The sequence below is a fragment of the Bombus huntii genome, unplaced genomic scaffold, assembly GCF_024542735.1.
Source record: "Bombus huntii isolate Logan2020A unplaced genomic scaffold, iyBomHunt1.1 ctg00000058.1, whole genome shotgun sequence".
Lineage (NCBI taxonomy): Eukaryota > Metazoa > Arthropoda > Insecta > Hymenoptera > Apidae > Bombus > Bombus huntii.
The window spans coordinates 453,053-472,847 of NW_026099319.1; the positions used below are offsets into that span (position 1 = coordinate 453,053).

The 19,795-nt window shown below is 40.4% G+C and overlaps 1 protein-coding gene and 2 long non-coding RNA genes across 8 annotated transcripts in view; 1 reads left to right on the forward strand and 2 right to left on the reverse strand.

The window, feature by feature from the left end:
• LOC126875779 (katanin p60 ATPase-containing subunit A-like 2) overlaps window positions 1-19,795 on the forward strand; it is a 224,301-nt gene that overhangs the window by 161,430 nt on the left and 43,076 nt on the right. The gene's annotated exons all lie outside the window — the stretch shown is intronic.
• Window positions 13,250-13,913, reverse strand: LOC126875815 (uncharacterized). 3 transcript variants are annotated; one of them, XR_007693680.1, is made up of 3 exons: window positions 13,811-13,913; window positions 13,586-13,726; window positions 13,250-13,519 (listed from the first exon to the last, which is right to left on the reverse strand). It is a non-coding gene; the product is annotated as an uncharacterized LOC126875815 (long non-coding RNA). The 3 variants fall into 3 exon arrangements; XR_007693681.1 differs by having other exon boundaries at window positions 13,586-13,751; window positions 13,811-13,825; XR_007693682.1 differs by having other exon boundaries at window positions 13,798-13,812.
• LOC126875816 (uncharacterized) lies at window positions 13,923-17,086 on the reverse strand. Its single transcript, XR_007693683.1, has 3 exons — window positions 16,914-17,086; window positions 14,069-14,160; window positions 13,923-13,951 (listed from the first exon to the last, which is right to left on the reverse strand). It is a non-coding gene; the product is annotated as an uncharacterized LOC126875816 (long non-coding RNA).

Here is a 19,795-nt window from a genome sequence, read left to right on the forward strand (position 1 = left end):
ATCGTTTTACGATAGAAATCTTATAATATAATGGAGTTAACTTGCTCTTTGTCGTAAAATATTGTTGATATCTTGTAGCTATGCCTTTCGCAAGGATAATAGCAGCAACGTGGCCGGTTTTCTTTAGAGCATTATTTTGGCCAGGCCAGGTCAGAATTTCTTTGTCTTTGAAGGTAACTAGTGTCTAATAAGACATTTTCTGAGCGCCGACGTTGACATGCGAATGACATCTCATTGTCCGAGCTTCTCTGAGGCACCGCGATCTCTTCCCAAATTCATTGCCGGAATGACGAGACCTCTTGGAATGATCCACACCTCTTGAAGTCGCCCTAAGGTTGGACTCGCCACCGTCGCCTGGAAGAGATTAACCTCATTTTCGAGGATACGCATCGTTTCACGCAGAAGCGCGTATATTCTAGCCGATCGTACTTTATGGGATGGCTACCTGAGCCTATGAACATAGGTAGCCTTCAGGCCTTTAGAAGGAGTGACAGCTGCACCTCCTCTATCTCCCGCATAATCTCAGCGCCAATGTCGGTAGTTATTCGGACAATTATAGCGCTCTTGACATTGGATACCTGTTCAGAGTCGTCCCCAGAAAGGATAATATGACGACTCAAACTTGTTTTATTAGTTATCAAATGTCCATAACGTAAATTATTATGATTAGTTTATTAATGATAAATGGATTAAACAGATGTTAATTAAACAGAAAATAGTGGTTATTAAACATGACCCAATTGCAATAAACGTATAATAATTAAAACAATTAGATAATTAATTAACAATTTTCGTCAACGCAAATTCAACTCTCTTTTAACAACGCTGACAACACTATCTTGACAACGCAATCCGCACTCTCGGACTTCTCAATTCATACTCCTGTTAATTCGTTTATCGTCCCCTAGCATCCCCTTGTCTTTTGTCATATCCCCAGTACGCATATGCTGAGCAACCGCTTGTTTATAATTCACACCTAGGCAACCGCTTGTTTACGATCCGCACAACACCCCTTAGGCCCCTCGTTCATGATACTACATTCGGCCGTACCTGACAATCACATCTGCCCTCGGATGTGCTCATCATCACTAATTTCACCCTCACCTCTGACTTCAACAACGTCCCACCATTTCATGCGATTAGCCGCCGTGGTTGTTGTTCGTGACCCTTCGTGTTCGCCCTCTCGTTGTACCACATAGCAGTCATTCCGCAAGACTTTTACCACGCGGTACGGCCCAAGGAACTGCGACTGCAACTTCGGACCAGGACCTGCGTCCTCTCGATCGCCACTAAATCTCCTGTCTTATACGCTGTTGCCTCTTTACGTCTCTTGTTAAATGTTTGTTTTTAGCTTGAATTTCCTCGATCCGTTTTTTTGCCTTTACGCGTAGCTGATCTCGCTCCTCCTAGAACATCACGGCCCACTCGTCTTCGATCAGCTGCGCGCATTCTCATCCGCGTTCCAAACAAGAGTTGGAACGGGGTAACATTCGTACTTCTGCTGGTGGTTGCGTTCAAATACCTTTGCGCTATCTCTAGGTGTAACCACTTGTCTGGTGTTGGCGCAGACAAATTCGTCAATAGGGGAATAAGCGTCCGTTTCACTCTTTCTACTTGTGCATTGTAGTCCAGCCGTGCTGTATACCTTTCTCATTCCAATAATCCTCAAAGGCAACGGCTGTGAATATCGTCCCGCGATCCGAGATAATTCTTCTCGAATTTCCGAAACCTACAGACTGCTTCCTCAAATGGCGAATAACTTCCGCAGAACTTGTTGATTTTGTGGAATACAACCAAACGAACTTTGTGAAGGCATCAATCGCCACGAAGATATACCGGTACCTTTTCTTCGTAGATGGCAATGGTCCAAGATGATCGACACGATAAGTGTCAAATGACAACTCCTCCTTGTCAATAGGGTTCAGGAACTCCTCTCGTTTTCCTTATTTTTCTCCGCAAGGATACAATCGATGCAACTCTGCACTACCTTATCCACCTTCTCGCGCATGCCCACAAACCGATAGTCCCTTTTTAATAACGCTTCCGTTTTAGTGATGCCCAGATGGCCGTGTTCGTGAGCTCGTCGAACCACTTGAGTCTGCATTGACTTTGGCACGCCCAGCAATGGTATCTCCTTTATTTCTTTGTACAAAACTTCGTCCTTTGAAACGTATCCGCCAGCTTCGTGCTGTTCGATGTTGTCCCGGATCTACCGCAGATTATCTTCTTGCAAATGCGGCTTCCTTAGCCGTGCAACAATCCTTTGTTCGTCCTCGTCTAGCAGCATGACCATGAGCAACGGATTTCGACTTAGCGCGTCGATGTGCAGTATGCTCCTCCCTGGCCTAATTGAATTGCTCTAAAAGAATTGCCCACTTCGCAACACGCTCTGGTCCTTCTTCTCCTCCTTCCTTCCCTTTTTCTCCTGACCTCCATCTCCCTTTCTTTAGAAAGCCGGCATTTCATCGCCTTTGTGCAGAAATCATAAAACCTATTCCAAAACCGCTCCTCCGCGGCCATCTTCTCAACGGCCCGGTTCTCCAATTTAAAGTCTTCAGCGATCGCGACCTCCAACTCCGTTCTCTCCTCCGTCCATCTAAGGCACCAAAAGAGCACATGTTCGGCGTCATCCAGCACCGCACCACAATCCCTACAACTGGTGTGCGACTCTTTGCCGATCCTATGACGGTACCAGTTAAAGATACCGTGTTACGTAAGGATCTGCATCTGTATGGTAGTTGATCTTCCTCTTTCTTTTGTAGAAGATCAACGGATCTTCTACCAGTCTCGTAGTTCAATTGTGGGGGTTGTGGAACGCCCACTCCAATCTCCACCTGTCCTCTGCCTCCGTCTCCAAATCCTTCATTTCTTCTTGCCCAACATGTGCCATTTCTTCAGAGCTCTCGTTGATCCGCCTCTTCACTCCATACTGCTTCCACCGCAACCATGCCTTGATGTAAATCGGCATGCTACCGGTAAGCACACACAGACCCCCATGTGACACCGTACGGTAGGCGGTAGACACACGGATCAACGCCGCCCTTTATGCCCTTCTCATGATCGTCCTATTTGTTTCTCTTCCCAGGGAGGAGGCCCATATCGGTGCGCCATATAGAACCACAGACTCCCAGATACCATAATACAGTCTCCTGACTAAATCGTTGGGCCCGCCGACGTCTGGGAGTAGGCTCCGTATGGCGCCCAAGAACCGTTCCGCTTTATCACAAACTGCTTTGAGGTGGGGGAGAATCCCCTAGCACTATCCATCACTACCCCTAAGTACTTCACAACACGGCTAGTGGAAATCTCGCCCCCACCCCCCACGTCGAAGTTAAAAATCGTCGGTATCCTCTTCCTTGTTAGGAGGATAACCTCCGTCTTCTCCCTGGCCAGGTGCACTCCAGTCTCGCAGCACCACCTAGTGGCCAAGGCTATGATCGCCTTTATCTTCTCATTGGCGCCGTGGAACCCTCAGAGCTTGAGTAGAACCGCCAGATCGTCGGCGAACGCTACTGCTTCGGTATCCTTCTCCCGGTCCAGCGCCTCCAGCACCTCGTCATACACGAGATTCCACAGTAACGGTCCTAAGACCGATCCCTGCGGAACCCCCGCGTAGACGTTCCTCCCTACGACACCGTCACGACAGTGTACCAGTATTCTCCTCTCAGCCAGATAGTCCACTAACAACTCCTGTAGCCGTCCCGGTAGCCGTCTCCTTCGATCCTCCTCCATTATCCTCTCCCACCATAGAGTGTAGAAGGCGTTCTTCACATCAAGGGCGACCAGAACACACGCCAGGCCCTTCCTTCTGCACTCTTCAGCAACTGCGACCGTCCTATTCAGGGCTTCAAGAGTCCCCCTCCTTTATGAAGAAAGCCATACTGGTCCCTATGAAAGGAATCCAAACCAACGCTCCTCTCGATGAGCATTTTCAGCGTGTGCTTCCACACCTTTCTCAACGCCGACAGTATGCTAATCGGCCTATACGCCGATGACGTCGCAGGATCTTTGCCAGGCTTGGGTATTAGTACCACCCTAGCCTATTTCCATACCGCCGGTATTTTTCCATAGGTATTTATTCCGTTGAGCACTGTCAGGAGAACGCTAGGCTTTTGCTCCGCCAATAATCTCACTACAGTGCCAGGAATCCCATCCACTCCAGCCGCCTTCCTGGAATCGCATTTCCCAACGGCCATCCTCATGTCTACTTCCTCGATGCCTAACCCTCCTTCTTCGCCAGGTAGGATCGATGTCTCTTCCTGTGCAGTTCGCTTCTTCCAACTCTCCTCCTTGCTACGCCCGATCGCCCTTTTCAGCCGCCTCCTAGCATCCTTGAATTCGGCCACCAGGACCTCGGCATCATCCTCGCGGGCCGCCACCGCTCGCTGGGTTCTTTTTCTAGCTCTTAGAGTTCGCTCCTTAACGTAGCGAGCTCATCGCTCCACCAATAGTTGGCGCTCCTCTTCGCACTCGCCGGGTATCTCCTCTTCAAGTCCACGGCACACGTATGCTCCAGACTCATGTGCAGCCCTTCGCCGCATGCCGTCTCGTCAAATTTAAAACCATTTTCGTCATAGACTCCGTCATATTTGTTTAAAAAACCCTCTACATCCATCTCTTTTGTCAAGTATTTAAAGGCGCCACCCTCCACTCGCTTAATATTATCCCTAAACTTATGCTGAATATAAAAATGGTCAGAGTCTGAGTACCAACCTAGGACCCTACTCCCCCTCCAACTCAGCCTTATTCGTCTATTAACACTAAGTATCTCCGGGAAACTAGTCCTTTCATTTCTCAGGAAGGAATAGTTTCCCGTCGTCCTAATAGGTATAAGCTCGTTCCTCGTTGTAACGTCCAGCAGACATGTTCCCCTACGATCCGTCTTAGACCCCCCCCCCCCCCCCCCCACCGAGGATTTCGCATTAAAGTCACCGGCAACCATAATCGCCGGTGCTCTTTTTCTCCCCTCCTTTATGATCCCTTCCAGTTCCTTCAAATAATCGTTGAACTGGCCCTTACTCTTATTAGGGGAACAATACCCACTGACGCAAAATACGTCACAAACCCTGAACCCTACAATCCCTACATTTCTTATCAGGGTCTCGCTTGCCGCATGTTTTCCATTAAACAGGGTGACCCATATCGATGCATCCCCACCCTCGTCATTAAACCAAAATGGCAACTGCCTATAGGGCTCGGAGATGACCACAATGTCCACCCTGCTTTCGCATACGCACTGCATCATTAGGTCTTGCGCAAGCCTGCATCTATTTAGATTTATTTGTAGAACCCTAACTGGACCCCCGTCTATTCCTAACACCTAAACGCTCCATAGGGCACGCCAACGAACCCGTTGCATGCCTTGCATTTATGCCACCATGTTTCAGACACATTGCGCATCTCGGCTCTTTATCACAATCTCTCATTATATGCTCAGCGCTGCCGCTCCTCCTACACGACTCCCTGCCATGACATGCAACAGTACACCCTGCCGCCACATGCCCCAACATGTGGCACCTATAACAACGCCGAATATTAGCTAACTGCCTTACAGAAGCTATCGCTAACCCCGTTCTCAGCCTCCTCTCTCTCGTCACTAGGCACTCCACTCGCTGGGCGGACCACCACCGCCTCTTGCGTGCCCCATGGTGCCGCTTTTATAGATTTGACTTCTATATCCGCATTCTCCTCAATTGCCCACTGCGACCTGATCTCGTCCACCAGCTCTTCTTTGCTGGTGAGGGGATCGATGTTCCTTATTTGTAGGGTCGCCCTGTTCACCAGAGCGGCCACCTTCGTACTATCACTCAAGGCGGCTCTCAATTTGGCCGCCTCCTCGCTAACCACCACTTCCTATCGAATTCAATTAGGCCCGCTCTCGTCCTACGGACCCCCGTGGCTCCCTCCAATGAACTCCTCACCTCCATTATCCTCTTATAAACATGAAGCCATTCGCAACCTTCCCTTCCTCCACCTTAATTAGAATGGCTTTCTTCCTCCTCCTGTTCCTTGGTACGTCTCTCTCTTCGTCACCAACCTGCCGTTTATTTCCCGGACGCACCATCGGGGTAGCTTGCTCTAAGGGAGCTTTCCTCTTCCTCTTCCTTTTTTCTACCCTCATCCACCCTTCGGAGTCCTCGCTGAAGTCACCCCTTATCGCTCCGTTCTCCCTCCCACACGCCTCGGAGTATGTGACCTCTCTTCTTCGGGGCCTCTTATACTCCCCAACTCTCATAATTTCAGCCGGCGATACTATCTTTCTTTTTGGGTATCCGCCCTTAGCTATCGTCACTTCTCTCTTCATCCCTGCCCTTTTTTTAACCTCGACAGACTCTCTCCTTCTCCTTCTTCCTGTTTCCTTGTGATCCCCACACTGCTCCAAGGAAGACAGGATGCTTTTCATCAGGTTGCCATGTCAGCACATACCCTGTCACGATCAATCCTTTGAAAACTGCGTTTATGAATTTCTGGAAAACAGCTGGTGAATTGCATAATCCGAACGGCACACTAATAAATTCATACTGTAGGAACTGTAAATGCTGTATATTTCCTGCTACTTTCTCCGACAGGAACACGAAAGAATCTATTCTTGGGGTCCAACGTACTGAATACTATCGATCCCTGTGACAAATCTAATTGATCCTCGATCAAGGGTAGCGGGTATCTGTCTTTCACTACCTTTCGATTCAGTCGCCTATAGTCGACGCAAATTCTAGTTGAACCATCTTTTTTTTCAATCAACGCGATCCTGCTTGCATAATCGGAATGTGACTGGCGTATTATTCCGTCATTCAGCCACATTTTGATCTGACCGTTGACTTCGACCTTATCTTGCGGGGATAACCTTCGCGGTCTTTCATAACCGGGAAGATCATCTTGTAATATTAGATTCATTTCAACCCCTACTTCGAGCGTTTTCTGCGGCTTATAATTTCGAATCAGATTCTCTATCGCCTGCTTGTATTGTATATTCGTGATATGGGACAAATCTACCTCATGCCTCCCCCACTCCCAACTTTAGCACCCAAATACCTGAAGGCTCTTTCTGGGATTCTTCCGGGTATCCTTAATTTACCAATTTTTATTGCCGGGTCTTTAATAAACCAGGTGTCTTTTTCGCTATTACCTGGAACATTTGACTTTTCTCTGCTGATATTTCCATGCCCCGACCTCTCCAGGTATTTCTGAAGCTCGTCTATCTGGCTTTGTGCCGCCCTCGTATTTTCACCAAGCAAGACGATATCGTCTGCGAAGGCCAACACAGAGACTTTGTTCCCTTCATTTATATTAATGCCACCGATATTCTTTTCGATTACTTCAAGCAGCGGTTCGAGACACAAGTAAAATAGCAGCGGTCATAAAGGATCACCCTGCTTGACTCCTCTGAGAATTTCTACCTCGACCTCTATATTATTATTCGCTTTGATCGTAGTTTTACATCCTTTGTACATTTCATTTATAATTTCAATTATGGGGGTCGGAACGCCTTTTCTCGCCAGACATGGTTTTATAGCTGAATGGGGTATAGTATCGAAGGCCTTAGAGATGTCCAATATTGTGAAAATTCCCCTTCGATTTCTTTTACTATAATTTAAGGCTGCGCTCATTAGGTCAATATTGATTTTACATCCACTTTCGGATGTAAATCCTTTGTGCCTTTGTTGAGAATTGTGGATCTTTGAAGCCGAAATAATGTTATAGGAACATTAAATGTATATTGACAGTTATTACTAAAATAATGATATATTTATTACATGAACGATTCTATATATATTTATCGATACACACTTGCACGCGTCTCAGAACCTTCTACACCCGACTCTTCATCGACGACTCTTAACCGACTGACTGTTTACATTCCTTTGTTTCGAGACGCTGCGCACACACACATACTTCCACACACTGATATATACATATAAGTATTTCTACTACGCACTTAACTCAGTCCAGAACAGAAAATTACACATATCTCAACACACCTCCTTAATTTTTTGTGCTGCATATTTATAGTGGGTCTCGTTGTAACTGTTTTGAAATCGACTTAAATAATTTACACTATAGCTAACGTCTAATCTTGTTCCAGTACTAATATATAACAAAGCTCCTATGAGATTTCTATATCTTATATCGTCTAAAGCTGATTGTGCGGGTTCTAAACTTAAGTTTTGTTCCATTGGTGTAAAATATAATTTACTGTTTTCTATATTATAATGTTTCGCTAATGATTCTATATAACTACTTTGATCCAGTTTCATCTCACACTTCTTATTATCGTATTCAATGTTTATTCCTAAGTAAGTCTTTACTTCACCCAAGTCCTTCATCAAAAATTTGTTTGACATTTTTTTTTTAATTTCATCGATTTTTCTTATGTTTTTTCCACATATTAATAAGTCGTCTACGAATAGAATTAAATATATAACATCATCGCTCTCATACTTCATATACAGACAATAATCACTCTTACTTCTTTGAAATCCTAATTTTTTCATATATTCGTCGAAACATTCATACCAAGCTCTTGAACTTTCACGCAATCCATATAACGCTTTTGATAATTTACATACTTTCCCGCTTTTATCGTCGTAACCTATAGGTTGTTTTACAAATACTTCCGATTTTATAGTTCCGTTTAAGAAAGCTGTTTCTACATCCATTTGCATAATCGTCAAACCATATTGACAACAATAAGATAGTAATAAGTTCAACGTTTGCATTTTTGCCACTGGAGAGTATAAATCTTCCAGTACTTCTTTTTGTTGGAAGCCTCGAACAACTAGTCGCGCTTTCTTACGATTATCAGATTTATTCGTATATATCCATTTCAAGTCTAATACTTTTTTGTCTTTTGGTTTTTCTACTAATTGCCAGGTCTTATTTTTCATTAAACTATTCATTTCTCGATCCATTGCTTCTTTACATGAACCGCTGTCATCTCCACTTAAAGCTTCTTCATAGGTTTCATAGGACTGTGTGCACTAACTATATTCACATAAATGAAATATGAGCTCGTTTGACCATATCTTTGAGGTTTCTTTCTTTCCCGTCCTGACCTTCTCAAATTACTTTCTGTCCTCAAGTTTTTCTTCTGATTCGTTACTTAAATTTCTCTCCTTTTTTATTGCAACCTGCTCGACCTTTTCGTTTACATCCGAATGTTCGTCAAAAACCTTTTCTGTCTCATTGCCTGGTCCATCTTCTCCTCGAAATCCTACTAAATTATCATCTTCACCTATAAATTCTACGTGTCTTGCAATTACAATTTTATTATTAACTAGTATCCTATATCCATTGTTTTCATAACCTACAAGTATCCCAGTGTCTGCTTTTTTGTCCCATTTCGAATTTCTTTTAACTTCGGGTATTCTTACGAAAACTCTACTTCCGTACAATCTTAAATTATTTATATTCGGTTTTCTTTTTAAAAATATTTCAAATGGTGTTTTATTTTCATATGTGTTTGTAACGGTTCTATTTTTTAAGTACGCCGCGGCTCTAACTATTTCCGGCCAATATTTAATATTCAGCTTTGAATCATGTAATAAGCATCTAGCGGAATTCATGATTGTTCTACTGTAGCGCTCAGCTGTTCCATTTAACTCGTGAACATAAGGTGGGCATGGTTCTACGACAATTCCCTTTTCCCTAGTTAGATTGTACATGCTTTTGTTCATATATTCTTTTCCATTATCGTATCTTAATCTCTTTATCTTTTTACCAGTAAGATTTTCGACTTTGTTTATGTAATCAAGGAAGCAATTGTAAACTTCACCTTTTGATTTCAAAGTATAAATCAATGCACACTTACTGTAGTCATCTATAAATGTCAAGAAATATTTGGATCCATCAAACCCGGTATTATTATGAGGTCCATTTAAATCGGTATGTACTAATTCTAAAATCTCGCGTGCTCTTCTACGGTTATTTTGGAAGGGTACATTTCTACATTTTTAGCATGAGATTCTTGCCTTTCAATGTAACTACTTATCTTATATAAACCATGATCTTTGAATGCTATCCCTATCAACTTTCTGTATTTGTTATATATCTTTAAAGTATTTCCTGCTGAGACTATCTTATTTTCATTCGTTACTCTCGCATAGCTAATTAAGTTATTATCCATTTCTTTCACGTAAAATACATTAGACATTGTAATTTTAATCCTCCTTTTGTTTACTTCAAAGTAAGTTAAAATTTTTCCGACTTTTGTTTCTTTTATAATTCTACCGTCTCCTAACTTCACATTTATCGGGTTTTTTAAATTTTCGTACTCAACAAAATAAGAGTCATTATTTATAATGTGATCTGAACATCCACTATCCAATATCCAATCTATTTTTCGCGTATCGCTAGTACATACCGTAATTTCATTTTTATTATTTTCGCGCTCTACTCTCGTTAGGAAAGATCCAATTTCTTGGTCGTCGTAGCCCTCGTTGTATGAATAATTTGCGTCGTGTTGACTTGCCTCGTAGTAGCGTTGTTGCCGGCCTCTGCTTTGTCCTCGTTGGCCAAATCCTCGTTGGCCGTATCCTCGTCTTCTTTGGCCAAAACTTCGTCCGCCGCGACCCCTATTCTACTGCGGCTGATACGCACCTCCTTGCTGTTGCGTTCTTCCATTGTTTGCGCCATTGTTTCCGCCTCTATACGTGTTTGTGCAATTTTTTGCCATCTGACCGTACTTTCCACAGCCTTATGTCCTTTTTTATGTCCTTTTTTTCGGCTGTAAATACATTTGACTTTGTTCTATCACTTTCTTTCTTGCTACGCGTTTCCCACATTATAATTTTATTTTTCAAAAATTCACAAGTCCGATCACTTTCTTTCACTGAGTCGATTAAGTCACCAACATAGCTCAATGATTCTGGTAGTGCTTTCAGCATGTAGTCGAGTTTTTCACGTTCGTTTGCATTTGCACCGGCACTCTTTAATTCATTGATAGTTTTTTCAAATTCCGTGAAAAATGAATTTGATTCTTCAAAGTCTTTCAACCTCATCATGTCTAGTCTACTTCTTATACAAATTTGCACTGCTGTTGATTCCTTCATATACATCTCATCAAATTTTTGCATTATTTTTAAAGCAGTGTCTTGATCACCAACAAATTCTAATTGCTCATTCGTTATACTACTATAGATGTAGTTCATCGCCCATTGATTCTTTTCATCCCACTTATCTTGCGCATCCGTGTCCATTTTCTCTCGTGTAGCCGGTTCATAACATTTTTTACACTTTAGATACATTAATATTCTTTTCTTCCACATTCTGTAATCGCGTCCATCGAATATTTGAACCTTAATTTCGTCGTCCCTTGGCATCTTGATTCGTTTTCTATATTCACACCTTTTTTTTTTTCAAAAAATAATTCTCTTTATTATTCAAAATCTTTTTATTTGTTCTACTAATAGCCTTTTTATCTCTTCAGAACTTATTTCCAATTTTTTATTCCTTTTTATAAATCGACTTTTATACATTCACTCCCGGTTACACGTGGTTCCATAACCTTAAATCTCGGCAACCACGATCTTCTACCATGTTGAGAATTGTGGATCTTTGAAGCCGAAATAATGTTATAGGAACATTAAATGTATATTGACAGTTATTACTAAAATAATGATATATTTATTACATGAACGATTCTATATATATTTATCGATACACACTTGCACGCGTCTCAGAACCTTCTACACCCGACTCTTCATCGACGACTCTTAACCGACTGACTGTTTACATTCCTTTGTTTCGAGACGCTGCGCACACACACATACTTCCACACACTGATATATACATATAAGTATTTCTACTACTTAACTCAGTCCAGCACAGAAAATTACACATATCTCAACAGCCTTATATTTTGATCTATATCCCATCTTAGCCGCCCATCGAGGAGTGATGAGAAAATGCGGCCTAGAATTGGGCCGATCGTAATTGGTCGCCAGTTCTCGACCATATTTCCATCTTTATTAGCCTTTGGTATTAAGGCTGTCCTATTTTCCTTCCACGCGGTCGGAAAATAGGAACTATACCATAATATATTTGTCGGAGATGAAAGAACACCGGAGCCTTTGGAATTTTGGATAATCCCACAACATTGTAACCTAGAGTCTACTATAGCTGTAATTGAACAATTGTAGTTATTCAATCCGATTGTAATTGTTCGAGAGTTGTGATAATGAGCTTGGGCTCGAGGCGACAGTCAGTCGCCGAACGTAGCCGCGGTCACAGGATGAACGCTTTGTCTAACAAAGGCATGGAATAATTCTATAGCTCTCCTTAAGAAGGAAATAGTTGTAACACTCGACAGTAAACGTTCCAACGGTCCCTGCCCCGTAGCTCGCCACACGCAGACCCTGTTCTTCGAGTAAGATGATCGAGTAAGATCGATCGTATATATATATGTAACTATGCACTAAATTTGAAACGTATGCGATGTATTGAAAGTTTTAAAAGTTTCTTTCAAGTTTCAGATATTTAATCTAAATTAGAGATATATTAGTAAAACATGAAATGAAATATATATATTTACATTATAATTTTTAAACATATTCGTATTTTTAAACATCATTAAGTAAATTTCTAAATAATTAAGAATATACTGCTTCTTATTAAATAGGTACGAAATGTTTTTATTAGCGAGAAGCTATTAAAAGTGATGGTTGACAAATTGTATCGATATACCACAAGTTGACGAAGTATACCAGTAATAATTTAACAAAGCAAATTCTTCACTGCGATCTTCGAGAGAAATTCCTTGGAATTGGAATTGTTGTAACGAACGCAGCTGCATTTATAACATGCGACATAAGTAAACTCTTTTATATACTAAGCTATTTGATTAATGCTAAGTATGTAAGAAATCTAAAAAGCTTTTAAAATCGTATATTTATCATTGTACTATTGATTTTCCTACCATTTCGAAATGTACAACTTTGAGAGTAATTACTATATCTTCGTTCTTAAATAATGGAGCAGCTAGCGAAAAAAATGAAGGAAAGGCGGAGAAACGATGCAGAATATTCATAACGTGCACGTGATTCATCTGCATGTTTCAGTTTTGTTGTATATTTCACAATCGAACATTTTCTTTTCTCTTCTATCGTACTCTTGTATCTTGTGACGTGACTGTTTCTCGTGGGAGATAAGAGCAAGACGAAATGCGGTTTCTAGCATTTCGCAAACAAAAAAGGACGAAACTGTTCGCTTTTCTTCTGTTTTCTTGTTTTTAAATAGAGATGAAAGATAAAAAGACATATCTACAGAATTTATTCTATTTCCATTACACTATTTTCATCTGAATCAATTGGCTTGCTGAATAAATTCTTCTTGTTTACAGGCATAGCTAATAGAGATTTGGATAGTCTAATATGGCTTATTTTCATTCTTTTTCTTAGCTCTAATACTTTCTTTAAATCTTTCTCGCCAAACCTTATAAATTTAAAATTATTCGCACACTGTAATTCATTATTCCAATTCAATAACATTTCACACTGAGTTGCATTTAAAATATCAGAAATTTCTGAAAAATAAAGGAGGGTTTGTACATCAGGATATATTGAAAATAAATTTGGCTGTAATTCTTTACCTATTCCACGTGTATGATATTCTCCTAGTTCTTTCTACTCTAATTATATGTTCCCTCCTAGCATGCTGTCTACTCCTGTTGCTACCTATAGACCTTTTAATAGTAATTTCTTCCATTTCTTCATCATTTCTTGCTACATACCTTTGGATCAAATATAGAACTATAACTAATCACATCTTTAATGTACAATCTCTGTATCATCATGTGTATACATTTTTGTTTTACCTCCGTTTCTAACAAACTTGCAGTTATCTCTGGAGTATAGGGTCACACGCCTGGAATCATATTGTTTCTGATCCACGATATTTTCTCTCCTATTGAATTCTGTTTCTGCAGGACATTTCTGCCTTCTGTCTATTTGATATTCTGAAACAAAACACATTGTCCATTTCCTTCTTTATTACACAAAAGTATTATATAATCATATAAAATAAATGAAATGTACATAACAAAATCACATAATTTAATAGTAATTGTATTTACTTTTTGGCTTTTTTCGTAATAGCGATAGACTTTCTGCTATTTGGGTGTATCATTTTCTTTGGCTTCAGGAATTCTTTTCTCATTGCAGTGGCCTATAAAAGACAACAAAATAAATTAGTTAAAATATTACCATGGCTATGAATTATTTCGATTATCCTAATCATCAAAACTCCAACTCAGGCTATCCGTTTACTCAATGTATAATCATGCACAGGCGAATCGTCGACAGTATCACACGCTTAGAAGCACTAATAGAGTAGACAAAACATCCTACATGCCACAGCTATCGAAACAATAACCAGATAGCAACGGATAGGCGCCTCTGATATACACCCGACGATAACCGCTTCAGAGGGACTAAAACCTCAGTACAAGAAGTCTCCCAAATCAGCGTTCTATACCTCTTTGTTATAACACCCTGAACCGTCACTCTGTTGGATTCATACAATAAATTTTACCACTATATCTAAAGTTTAATTCTTTAACTTATTTGTGAAACGTTCGAACTGCGACTCGAGGAGATCACCGGTGATTTGTCAATTTCGTGATTTGTTGTGTCTCGTATATGATAACAGCAACGACGGCGACGCCTATCGATAGTAAAAGTAATATCGAAGTATACCTTCCTACCATGACATTTCCGGGCTAACAAACTTCAAAATTGGTTTCTTTTGTTTCAAGATATTTTTAGCTATTTTTTTTTAATCTTATAATGATAACCTATTTTAAAATGTGCAATGTTTGATAAATGTACATTAGTAAAATTTCATACGAAGAAAGTTTTTGGGAATCCGTATTATATTCAGCGAGCAGAAAACGAAGACTTGACGGAAGTTGACAACAATGGAGATAAAAGTCTTTATCGTAATATTGTTTTTATTGATTTTAACGTCAGATGGAACGGGTTTCGACAGAAAACGATCCACCAAATTTCAAAGAGGTAACGAGCAAACTTCAAGTAAAAACGAGCAAAAGTCAACACCCGATTATTATTATTACTGCGACTCAACAGAGTTTGGAGTAGTATTATACAAAAGATTCCGTATTTGCGTTCTTATTTGCCGTGCGACATGATAGAAATTGATTTCTCTTCCGCTTGTATCAGATGCGGGATGTTGGTTGATCCTTTTTCACCGGTCTCGATTATCCTATTTCTCTTTATTCGCCTATTTTTTAAACACAAATATAGATTTTTTACGATTATTTATATTGTTCATGACATCATTTGACGAATTCTTCGAGAACTTCGCAAGGGAACCAAGACATAAATGATATTTAAAATGTTTATAGCAGTTCTGAAGTAAAGAGAAGCGATATTAGTTTGAAATGATGGATCATTTCAATGACTTTATTATTTATTGCCTTAATAGCTATCTACATATTATTTTAGTTGCGTTTTTCTTTTGAATCGGAAATGACTATCCTGTGTTTCGTCAATAATTTGTCTTGCTTCTCTTGGTGCATTTCTAAAAGTAGTATTGACATAAATGAATTTTTTACTGCAAGAGTTAACATCACTTTTTTTCGACTTCTCTTTTAGGTTACAAGAGTACAAAGCTATATATAGGCCAAAACATGTATGTATCTTTCGATAAAAGATAAATTTTTATTCAAAACCTACGAGACTGCACGCAGATATTTCAAATTGCAGCGAATATTATCACGAATACTTCGCGTTAAACATGTTATATCTTTTAACATTTTCAGAGACGCGTAAACATCTGCAAGCTATTTATCACTTTATTCGATTGCATATTGTAGCGGCATATGAGTCATAGGACGATGCGAATCGAGAGTAACTCATGTTGTTGTTTTGCCTCGGGGCATTGATACCGTCTCGAGGTACGAAACTTGATAATAAACAAACTCCGGACAGAACAATATCGCCGCTACGCGCAACCGTCAACCGAAGTCGAATTTAAATTCGTTAGAGGGAGATCGTTAGAAGAGTACTGCCGATAGTTTTAAATACATTTGACTACACCAAATATCAACTCGTCTCATCACTATATACACCAACGCGTTTAATCAACCTCCACATAATCGAGAAATGATTTCAAATTTGACCCACGTTTCTATCGACTTCGCTTTCTTCTTTATTTTGGAAGAAATGCACATTCACTATTTATCAGCTAGGCGAACTCGAAACGAATGAAAATTCCCAACCACCACGTAGACCAAAGCCTATCAGCCTTTTCCGAACCTGTAGGTTACAACGAGATTCTTAATTAATTAATTCGTTTCTTACAGGCTACAGAGTCTGAGAATAAAGAATTTTTTTGACCGTTTTGTTACGACCTATGTTAAAACCACATCATAGGAATAAGATAATAATACAGATCGTAATCATTATATATCGGTACATACTATCAATTTGATTGTGCAATTAAATAACATAATATCAAAAGTAATCAAATGTTGGGATACTTTTGCGCGATAGTGTATATGTGTAAAATAATATGATTCTATAAATTCATTCACAATAAATCAAAAACAATGTTGTGTTGCTTATTCTAGTAAACAATCCAACCATTTAACTGTAAGATATTTGGAAAGTTCATGTAACAAGCATACAATATGCCACCCGGAAGGTACCAACTACGTTCCTCTATGAAATTAGTACAAATGTTTCAAGACTTATATATTATTAACATTTCACGCAACGTTTTTATAAGATACGTTAATCCGTAGAAATGACCCGTCGCAGTAAATTTATACATAGATCAGAGTTAGAAAATACAAAAGAACGATATTTTCTCTGAGTATACGAAGTTAAAATGGTGTTGGACGCAAATTAATTGGTTGGAAAGAGGCGCCTTGAAGCGTACTAAAAGAGGTAGCTTACCTCGTTGAAATACCATGGAACGAAACCCTGTTGGGCAATGGGCATTCTGCTGTAGCCTGGAATTCCTTTTGCTCCCGTATTCTTCTTCTGTTTTCCGTGGTTTTTGTTACAACACTCGCGACGTTTTCATTCAAACGAACACACAACGCATAAACGGAGAAAAACAAACGTTGAAGGTTGCGTCGCGTCACGCGAATCACTGACGCTACACTTATACGTTGGAAACAGGAACGAAACCGACGCAGGTGCAACACGGGGCCCGTGAAATGTAAACTATCGAACTACGTATAATAGCACACGAAAGTATTTCTATTGTTTGTATATATATATATATGTGTGTGTGTTTGTATATTTGAGTGTGTATATATATATTTGTGTGTGCGTGCGTGTGTGTGTGTGCGTGTGTGTGTGTGTGTGCGTGCGTGCGTGTGTGTGTGTGTGTGTGTGTGTGTGTGTGTGTGTGTGTGTGTGTGTGTGTGTGTGTGTGTGTGTGTGTGTGTGTGTTCATATATATATTATAAATTGGTTATATATATATATATATATATATATATATATATATATATATATATATATATATATATATATATATATATATATATATATATATATATATATATATGTCGGGTCACGATTCGAATTTTGGGCGCGCGACGACTCTTCGTGTGGACTAGCCATCGTTTCACAAAGCCGAGATTTTATTTAGACATATATACAGGTCTATCACTAAGCTTAACAAATAATAAGTACAACTAATAATAAGTCTAACAAACACTAAGCCTAATGAATAATACGATCTACGAATAATTAAATTAAATAATACTATTAGCAATGTTTGAGTTCAAACGAATCCACGATCACCGGGATAACTCCTTACTAAGCGAAACTAACTTAGACGCAAATGCGATCGTCGAAAATGCTCGATGTATCACTGCGCCAAATACGATAAGGATAGGTTCGACAAAAACAAAGCTAAAATAGTTAGGTTCAACCTTGGCGATTTCGTGTTACGTAAAAACGAGGAAAGAAACCAGACGAAGTTAGATCCGAAATTCAGGGGTCCATTCGTAATAGCCGAGATTTTGGAAGGAGATAGATATACCCTAAAAACCTTAGACGGCAAACGATCATATAAGGACAGACACGACAGACTGAGAAAAATGCCAGAAGGTTGCGTCCCTGCTGAGTTAGACGTCTGCGGTGATGACAACGGCGGTGATAATAACGATGCAAGTACACTGACCTCAGAGGATCATTAACACTGCGTTGTGGTCATAGTAATACACCGAGTGGTTTTATGTGCTTTTGTTGTAACCCGTTGAGTGGGTTGATGTGTTTTTGTTGTAACCCGTTGAGTGGGTTGATGTGTTTTTGTTGTAACCCGTTGAGTGGGTTGATGTGTTTTTGTTGTAACCCGTTGAGTGGGTTGATGTGTTTTTGTTGTAACCCGTTGAGTGGGTTGATGTGTTTTTGTTGTAACCCGTTGAGTGGGTTGATGTGTTTTTGTTGTAACCCGTTGAGAGGGTTGATGTGTTTTTGTTGTAACCCGTTGAGTGGGTTGATGTGCTTTTTGTTGTAACCCGTTGAGTGGGGTTACGTGCTTTTGTTGTAACCCGTTGAGTGGGCTTACGTGCTTTCTGGGTGTAATGCACCCAACGTGGCAATATGATCCAACAAACTGAGGTTCACCGGTGTACGAAATCGAAAATGATCTGTTGTGTCATTACGGTCTGGCTGGCGACTCACAGAACGCACCTAACACTTTGAATACAAATTATAACATTACAAATTCCTATTCTCTTTTATTTTTCTGTTGTCAAACCTCCGAACGAAACTTTGTTATTGCACTGGACCCTTGACTTACTTGGACATTTAGTTAAATCGCAAATAATGTCAGTTGTATCGAATCTAATGTAAGAAATACGATATTTTAGTTACACACGAGGACGTGTGATAGTCAGGATGGCCGTGTCGGAGATGAAAGAACACCGGAGCCTTTGGAATTTTGGATAATCCCGCAACATTGTAACCTAGAGTCTACTATAGCTGTAATTGAACAATTGTAGTTATTCAACCCGATTGTAATTATTCGAGAATTGTGATAATGAGCTTGGGTTCGAGGCGACAGTCAGTCGCCGAACGTAGCCGCGGTCACGGGATGAACGCTTTGCCTAACAAAGGTATGAAGTAATTCTATAGCTCTCCTTAAAAGAAATATTTGTGGCGACACGCGACAGTAAACATTCCAACGGTTTCTGTCCCGTGGCTCGCCACGTGCAGACCCTATTCTTCGAGTAAGATGATTGCCAGATGTCGATGCGTCTCCGCAGTACATGTTCGGCTAGCCCGAGGGCCCGTTATAAATCTTAAGGTTTAGTTAACTAAAGTCCTTCAAACAGACAAACAGTCTTTGTCCCAACTACGGGAAGATAGGGAAGACATATTTTTCAACGAGCGGCGTCTCCCACTAGCAACTTTCCCTCGAGGGCGGCTAGCATCCTTTTCTAACCACCGATATGGAGATTAACCAATTAGCAGCAACACTTTCTGAACGAAGGCTTTTCTCGACGAATCCGATGATCTCGTATCCTTAGACACACCCCGTTATAGTTTTCCTGTGTGGCATCATCGGGACGGGAAAGGCTTTCTCGCTCGCGATCTCATCGATCCAAGAGTAACGCCTTCGCGATCAGTGATTATTCTCAGACTTAGACTTTGTGAGTACGTTCTGTTGTCATCCCGTTGACCGCGGATTCGTTATTGAACCTAGGATCATTGTCATTAGTATCTCGAGCACCTAACTACCGCGGTTACTTGTCCGGTTCTATAATAATCGTATTTGCACTAGTCAATGTCTTCTCCATTGCATAACGACAACGTGT